The 9,459-nt window shown below is 42.0% G+C and overlaps 1 pseudogene; it reads right to left on the reverse strand.

Annotated features, from left to right (window-relative positions):
* On the reverse strand, nucleotides 468-973 carry LOC107637116 (annotated as a pseudogene).

Raw genomic sequence — 9,459 nt, forward strand, 5'->3', positions numbered from 1 at the left:
TACATAAAAACCTTGTGGTATACAATAACTTGAAACTTAAATATTCATTTTAAATATACCTTTTTAATTATAGTTAGAGAAAAGGACAAATAGGTCCATAACCTTTTGTTTCGCAGACATTTTCGTTTCTGACCATTTGTCCTTCGCCTCCTTAAGTTGGAGGGATTAGTCCCTCCGTGTAAATGCTTCCGTCAGACTCAAAAAAAAATCTGACGTGGCTCCCGCTCTATTGATCTGGCCTTACGGGTGCACATGTGGCATATAAGTGGAATGGTAGTTTTGAAAACTGAGGGATTAGTCCCTCCGTGTAAATGCTTCCGTCAGACTCAAAAAAAAATCTGACGTGGCTCCCGCTCTATTGATCTGGCCTTACGGGTGCACATGTGGCATATAAGTGGAATGGTAGTTTTGAAAACTGATAAATAAGTCCCTCCTCTCAAAACTACATCATTTCGTGTGACAATCCTTTACATACATGGATAGTGAACTTGGCTCCTCCGGGCATTTTCATGGCTTACATAGCTTTCTATGGTTAAATTGCCTTTAATTGGCCAATGTTGTTGATTATCACCATTACAATTTGAGTGCGATTTTCCTCTATCACCATTCATGCTCTCAACCATCCAAAGAAGAAACTAGTTCTTGCGCCCTTGATAAACCAGACGGAAAGATAAGTTGCACCACGGGTAGGAGATAAAGAGCGAAAGTTGAATTGGTAGTGTTGAAAACTTCACAATGGCCCATTGCAGTCCCAGGATACAATTTTTGCAAAGGGTGTGGCCACACCACAATACGTAAGGCACATTTTCAACAATGTTAAAAGATTCTCAGCATATTGGGTATTCTAGCCCTTCTTCTCTCCTAACAACTGAATTCTCATCATCAGAACATTCCAATGCAAATGAGTTGGCTTTGTGGAATCATTTTTCTGCCGTACATTTTCAGCAATACAATTTGAAACAAAGTTCCACATTCTCAATCACAATAGGTAAAATGACCAGACATAACAGATTATTTGAACTTCAACAGGATCATTAGTGGTCAACTCTAAAAATTCAATTTGAAAAAGTCAATAAGACAGAGTCACATAAGTAGTGTAGGCAGGTAAAACCTAAAAAAGTTATTTTTAGGGAGAGAAAAAAAAAACAAAGAAAGAACATTAACCACAATAACATCTTCCCTCAAAACTAAATCATGTTGGAGGAATAGAAAACCAAACATACATTAAAAGTAAATATTACATACGTATCTTGCTAAGCAATGATCATATACAATACATCAATAATATTAATCTAATTCATGCATCTGATACACATTCTATTAGCTATAAAATATGCTCATAATACATGTCTTCCTCTCTTTGATTTTACTATAAATAACAAAATAAACATGTAAAAAAAGTCCTTTCTAATTCATTTTTAAGCAAGGGGCCATGTTCTTCCATAGCGAAAGATCCTAATACATGCATTTATTTAGTACACCACAATAAGTATCATCATGTGCCACTCTGTCAGTTGCCAAAATACCAACACCCCCTCCTGACTTTTTTTGGGAGTGATAGGTCAACACACAATTTATCATAGGCTCACTCATTCATTTGATTAGTAACTTCCCTAAAAATTATCATTAAAAAAAGAGCTAAATACTATAATTCGCATTAATTTTTTCCTAAATACAAGATAGAATGGTTCAGTTATTTTTATGTTTGATCACAGAGATAACAATCAAACAAGATGATGGCCTACGAATTCAATACTTATAGCATTGTGCTTAAATAACTCCACTATAATTGAACGAGAGCTTTCAGCATAATCAGGATTTAATTAAGACTACTTAAAATCGTTCCTTAATCCTACATCCATAACAACCAAGGGAATAGAAGAACTCAATCAAATTGTCTCAAAAAAGCATCAAGAAAGGTAGAAAAGTTCCATACAGCAACAATGCCTAATTACGCATAGATTATTCACTATTCAAAACTGGAGTATGATTATGGAGCTTGTTCAAATAAAGAACATCAAGTTGATGGAAGAGAACTAAAAATAGCTCAATTGCTCAATCCAATTAATAACCAGAAATGTGAATAAATATGTTTGACAAGTATCCACATCTGAATGGACTCAAATGTCAAACATAACTAGTAGCCATAGTAGCGTCAGAAATCAATCACCACATAACTGGCGATCCACACCAAAGGATGGAGGGTATTGGCGAAAAGGGAAGGGAAGAGAGTAATAACGTTTCATATATCAGCTAGTAAGAAGGGATGAAAGTGTATGTAAAGGACTGCCACACGAAACGACATAGTTTTGAAGGGGAGGGACTTATTTGTCCAATTTATAACACTATCATTCCACTTATATGCCATGTGTGCACCTGTAAGGCCAAGTCATTAGAACGGGAGTCACGTCAGACTTTTTCATTGGGTCTGACGGAGACTTTTGCATGGAAGAACTAATCCGTCCAACTTTTAAAGAAGTGAGGGACTTAAAAATATTCTCAAATGGTCAGGGACGAAAATGTTCGCAGGACAAAATGTCTTGTCCTTTTCTCTTATAGTTATATTCTATAATCAATAATAGCTATTATATTCTAATTTTTATGAAAAAACATAATACGAATCACAGTGGATTTATATTGTTTCTTCTTTAGAATTTAAATCATAATGACTTATGAATTATTTGATAAGTTAAATTTTAAAGTGGTTCCTAAATTTACAGTCAAACTTCAATTTCATTTTTTAACTTACAATTGCCCCAATTTTATTCCTGGTCTTAACAATATTGATTTATGGTCGTCTTTGAGGTATATTCCAACAAATATTCGTAAACAGAGTTATGATGTGGTTAGACAAAAGTCAAGCTAGACAATCCATAGCTATATTACGAGGCTATTATAACTATTTAACTCAATTTAGTCTTTATAATAGTTTATAACCCTAATCTCAATTTGAGCTCCAGAAAATTGCGTCCACCATTAGAAGCCATTATTCTTCTTCTCGACTGTTGTTAAGCGTGTTTCAAAAGGGTGATGATGGATGGAGGCAACAACATTGTTGGTAGCTCCAACATCCGACACTCTAAGAAAATCTATGAGAGGAGAACCACCAAAAGCATATACGAACGACTTCCAGAGAGGTGTGGGTGTGGCCACCAATCCGTCCTCAAATGGTTAAAAACAGATACAAATTTAGGGAGGTCATTTGGTTGTCCAAACAACAATGTAAGTGATTTTTGTTAATGTATGTAGTTAATCTCGTTGCTCTTTCAATATGTAATATTTTTTCTCCATGGCCATGAAATGTGGTTGTAAAGTGTTAGTAAGAGGTAGTGTGGTCTTTTTATGCGGGCTGACAAAGTTCAGCATGAAGAAAAAATAATTGATAGAGCTGATCCTGAATTTGAAATAAAGGAATGGATAATAAAATTTGTCTGAAAGATTAGAAGGTTAAAATCTGAAGTCTGGGCTCTAAAAGTGGCATTCTGTTTGTTGTTGGTTATTATGTTAGTAATTGTGATAGTTATCCGTGTAGCATGGAAGTGATGAAGTTCAATTTAGATATTATGTAATAGAAAAGTCTAAATGTGATGGTTGTGATTGTTGTACTCTATGAACAGATGAATACAAATTATTAATGTTCTATTTTATCATTGTTATTGCTAACTTGTAATTTAAAAATAAGCTAAGGAACAGTAATAAAACTAAAATATTTATTAATAACATTCACACCATGAAAAGTATTTTTAAACTTATATGTGTCAAGCTAGACACCATCAAAAAACATGTCACGCATAGAGTATTTAAATAAGAAGCAGAACATATATACTCTAACGTAGACATGGAACTCAATAGCTCTAAAGGTAAATATTTAAAACCAAAAGGTCAGCCAAAATATCTCGATGCGTTAGTTCAATTCTTGGACTTTCTTAGTGGCTTGAATATCAGAATTGGTACAAATCACGTGAAGCTGCTCGGTCTTAAAGTTATAGCTGCAGATGCACCAACCATTGAATCAATAAGAACATTTGTTGTTGGTGGAGTACTTAAAACTAGAATAGTAATAGTTGAGTACTTAAAACTAGAATAATGGTGGCTAGTGGCGTACTTAAAACTGGAGCAGTGGTGGCTGGTGGAGTAATTGAAGCTGTTGTAGTTGTTGGTGGTAGAATAGTTTTGATACGAGACTGTCTTCATTTAGGGATAAGCGTTGTTGGCCTTGCCTAGAGGTGCACAACATTTGTTGCACCCTATTAACAGTTATAGGAAAATATTCAATTGGATGGAAAGAGAAATACAAAGGAACTTTAAAAGAACGATATTTAATTCCTGTTGAGAGTTTATTTTCTTACATAATATGTTGGCTCATATCAAGCTCAATCTCAGTAGCATTGCCTTCATCTTGGACTTTATTTGCAGCACTTGAAAGCTGATTTGCAACAGCTTCACCAAAAGCAACATCAGCAACAGCTGCTGCAGCCTCATCTTCAAACTTATTTGGAGGCAGTTCCTCTTGTTGTGACATTTACCACTATAATAGCGGCAAGAATCCTCTTTATGTCTTCTTCAGCTTGGTGGTGTTCTGCTTCTTGTCTCCTGTAGGACTTTTATCAACATCCTTTTCTCGTTTTTTCTTTAGTTCTCCTGCAATCTTCTTATACTTGGGTGTTTGTAGTCTATTGTAAATTATTTTTTTTTTCATAATACCTAGCCAGAAAGAGGGTTGATATGGAATACATATGTGTCATTGTATGCATCTATTGTATACATACACCAACTCATTATTTCTTTCAGCATGGAAGCATATCTCCAGAAGCTCAACATTAGAATTGAATTCTCTTAAACTAGTCTCCGATGATCTGTTAGGAGCCAACTACCAACAATGCTCTATCTTATCATACTCAGTCTACTTGTAGTAGTCTCTAATGAAGAACACATTTAGCAAGTCTGGATTAAGTCTAAACATCTTTGAAATATAATCCCTAGTGTATGAAATGACACATTCACACTCGTCATAAAGAATCCCCATGGTAATACACAATAATAATCAAAAGTCATATGTAAATAAAAATTGATCATTAATATCATAATTTTCAAAAAATAAAAAAACCAAAGTAGGGTACCATAAACTAAGAACGTACAATTAACTTAAACCCCAACCTACCATAAAAACTAATAAACTACATATAAAATTATTTCTATTTCTAGCATATTCCCACAATAGCTATCATGATCACAATGAACAAAAACAAATAAAAAATAAAACAACATCGCAGGAAGCAAACCTTAACACAAAGTCACAAACTCACACATAAAATACAAATGCAAAAAAGAGATAAATGAATGGATATTGACTTAACAATGCAAAAAAAAAAAAACAAAGAAAAATCTATGATCAAGAAAAATAATAGAAGAGTAGCCAGTGACTATTTCAGTTTTTTTTTTCTATTTTAGTTACCAGTATCAATCAAAATGCTTCTTTTTAGACCACTTCGAACAGAGATGAAACAATTTCAGTGTGGTTATTTTCTTTTAGAGAGAACACCAGAAAAAATCTCTTTCAAAATGGCACCATTAAAGAAAATAAAGAGAAGAAGAAGAGATTTCGTGAGAGACATAGAACAATAATTCTAACGTACATATTTAAACCCCTCAAACTATCCTAAACGACGTTAGTTTTTATTGTATTTAAATGCCAAAAATAAAACAACGACATTTTATCAGTCTAGTGTGGTTTCCATCTAACCACCTCATCATTCTGTGAGTCAATATTGTTACGATTAAGGATAAAATTAAAACAATGACAAATTGAAAAATAAAATTAAAATTTAATTATAAGTTCAGATACTACTTTTGTTACGGCCTGGCCCAAACTCATGCGGGTTGACCCGACCCAAGTTCCTGCCGGCCCAATAGTACGCCCTTCATCCGACCCGGACACGCGTCCCGTACGGCTTGCACGCGGCCGTGGGACAGCGTCTTCGAGGGTATGGGCCTGACCACTGAAAGGGCCCACTACTGACATATATATAAGGGGGAGACTGGCTCTCCCCCCAAGGTACGTCACATTCTTACACTATTCCCCCTCCACTTGCGCACATTCTGACAAGGGCGTCGGAGTGTCTTTGCAGGTGGCCCCCCTCCTCTACACACGAAGTGCTCGGGACCTCGTATACCCGGGACTAGGAAAGCACGACCAGACGAGCCTCTCCACCCTTCCCAGCATCGACCTCAGGGTCCCAACCCGAACCGTTCGGTACCCGACCTACCGAACATTGGCGCCGTCTGTGGGGAACGAACTCGTTCATGGATTTCGTGCTGGTCCAGACTGGGGCAGGTTCTGAGGTAGCGCCTCCCGTACTCGGGGGAGGCGCCGTCGCGACGGAATCCCGACAACAGCAACGGTCGCCCCCGAGGGATGCGACACAGACTCACGAGAGACGCCCCTTCGGAGGGACGGGTGATAACCACGCCAGGATAATGCAAGAACTACGCCACAGAATGCAGGACTTAGAGCGCAGGCTAGCAGAAAGAGAGCGCGACCAACGCTCCCCAGAGCGGAGCCCCACCCGTTCCCGTTCAAGGAGCCGCTCGAGGCGCACGCCGAGCCCCCAATACGAGTCGGAGAGCACCGGGGGGCGAGTACGCCCCAGAAGAAGAAGTCGCGACCCCATTATCTACGCCTGACACGAAAGGAGACGCGCATCGAACAGGGGCGACAAGGAAGCTCACCGCGAGAACAATGAGTCGAGAAGAACCGCCCGAGGACCCGTCATAATAGGAGCGACTCCTTTCCACCGTTCCGTACTCGAGGTCCGACTACCGAAACACTTCGACAAGCCGACAGACATGAAGTATGACGGAACGCAAGACCCCCTAGAACACTTGACGGCCTTTGAGGCCAGGATGAACCTAGAAGGAGTGGGCGACGAGGTCAAGTGTCGTGCTTTCCCGGTCACCTTAGCGGGCCCGGCAATACGGTGGTTCAACAACCTCCCGCAAGGCTCGGTGACCCAATTCTCCGACATCAGCCACGCCTTCTTGGCTCAGTTCACGACTAGGATTGTCAAAGCCAAACACCCGATAAATTTGCTAGGGGTGACACAGAGACCCGGAGAGCCAACCAGGAAGTACCTGGACCGTTTTAATGACGAGTGCTTGGAAATTGACGGTCTGACGGACTCGGTGGTAAGTTTGTGCTTAACGAACGGGCTCTCGAATGAGGACTTCAGGAAACACCTCACCACAAAACCCGTCTGGACAATGCAAGAGATCCAGTGCGTGGCCAAAGAATACATCAATGACGAGGAAGTCAGCCGGGTTGTGGCTGCCAATAAACGGCAGCCCGCCTACAACCAAGCCCGGCACTTCGAAGCCAGAGAAAGACCAAAGGAACACGCCAGGGACGGCGGCACGAGTAAACCACCCAAACCGTTCTTCCGAGTTGGGAAGTTCACCAACTACACCCCCCTCACGGCGTCGATCACAGAAGTTTACCAACAGATAGCAGAAAAGGGAATACTGGCGAAACCCCGACCACTGAAGGACAGGACGGGAGGAAACAAGAACCTCTACTGCGAATATCACAAGGGTTACGGGCACAAGACCCAAGACTGCTTTGACCTAAAGGATGCCCTCGAGCAAGCTATCAGGGACGGCAAACTCGCCGATTTCGCCCACCTCATAAGGGAACCGAGGAGACGCAACCGAGACCACGACACCGAAGGTGACGACAAGAACCAGAAGGTGACGACCACGGCCTCACGGTGGTAAACGTGGTAACGGCCAGAAATACCGCCCCGAAGTCGAAATCGGCACAGAAAAAAGATGCCAAGGTCCTAGCGATCTCCACCTCAGCCGTTGGAAGCCCTAAGAGTCTCCCAATTCTCTCTTTCGGCCCGGAAGACCAATGGTTCGACGAGGCGCCGGAAAGTCCGCCCATGGTCATCACGGCTAGGGTCGGAACTGGCCTCGTCAAACGAATCCTGGTAGACACGGGGCAGATTCAAATATCATGTTCCGAAACGTTTTCGATGCCTTGGGATTGAGAGATTCCGACCTGACGACCCACCAGCACGGTGTGGTAGGGTTAGGTGATCACTTCATCAAACCGGACGGAATTATCACACTCCCGACCTCTGTGGGACAAGGACAAAGACGGAGAACAGTCATGGCAGACTTTGTGATATTACGAGATTCGACGGCTTATAACATCATCCTGGGGAGAAAGACCATTAACGACTTGGGGGCAGCCATCAGTACGAGACTACTTGTGATGAAATTCATCACCGATGACGGATCCGTGGGATCCCTCAGAGGCGACTTGGAAACGGCGGTCGCTTGCGACCACGCCAGCCTTTCTCTCAGGAAAAAATCCAAGGAAGCGTCAGGGGTCTTCCTGGCGGACCTGGACGCCAGGTTAGACGACAAACCCAGACCAGAGCCAGAAGGAGACTTGGAAAAGTTCAGAGTCGGCAAGGAGGACGACAAATTCACATTCATAAACAGAAACCTCCCCCACGAGATAAAGGGGCCCTTGATGGAAATGATCAGGGCCAATGCCGACCTCTTTGCCTGGACACCTGCCGACATGCCCGGAATAGACCCCCAGCTCATGTCGCATCACCTGGCCGTAAAGGCAGGAGCCAAACCAGTGGCCCAGAGAAGGAGAAAAATGTCGCAGGAAAGGGCAGATGAGGTGGCCAAGCAAACGGCCAGCCTCTTAGAAGCGGGGTTCATCCGGGAACTGGACTACTCGACCTGGTTGTCGAATGTAGTTCTGGTTAAAAAACACAACGGGAGATGGAGAATGTGCGTGGACTACTCTGACCTCAACAAGGCTTGTCCCAAGGACTGCTACCCCCTACCTAATATTGATGCGCTTGTCGACGCAGCGGCAGGGTACAGATACCTGAGCTTCATGGATGCCTACTCAGGGTACAATCAGATACCGATGCACCGACCCGACGAGGAAAAAACGGCGTTCATAACGCCATGGGGCATCTATTGTTATAAGGTAATGCCGTTCGGTCTAAAAAATGCCGGAGCCACATACCAAAGGTTGATGAACAAGATATTCAGCGAACTCATGGGCAAAACAGTAGAAGTCTATGTGGATGACATACTCGCAAAGACCGCACGACCGGACGATCTCCTGGACGACCTTAACGGCGTTTTCTCGTCCCTACGACAACACGGCATGAGGCTTAACCCGCTTAAATGCGCGTTCGCCATGGAGGCCGGAAAGTTCCTTGGTTTCATGATCACTCAGAGAGGAGTGGAAGCCAATCCCGAAAAATGCCAGGCGATCCTTCAAATGAAGAGTCCGGGTTGCCTCAAAGACGTCCAGAGACTTGCCGGGAGATTGACAGCTTTGTCCCGCTTCCTCGGCGCATCGGCAGCAAGGGCCCTACCTTTCTTCAATTTAATGAGAAAGGGAATGACGTTCGAATGGACCCCAGC

The sequence above is a fragment of the Arachis ipaensis genome, chromosome B04, assembly GCF_000816755.2.
Source record: "Arachis ipaensis cultivar K30076 chromosome B04, Araip1.1, whole genome shotgun sequence".
NCBI classification, from domain to species: Eukaryota; Viridiplantae; Streptophyta; class Magnoliopsida; order Fabales; family Fabaceae; genus Arachis; species Arachis ipaensis.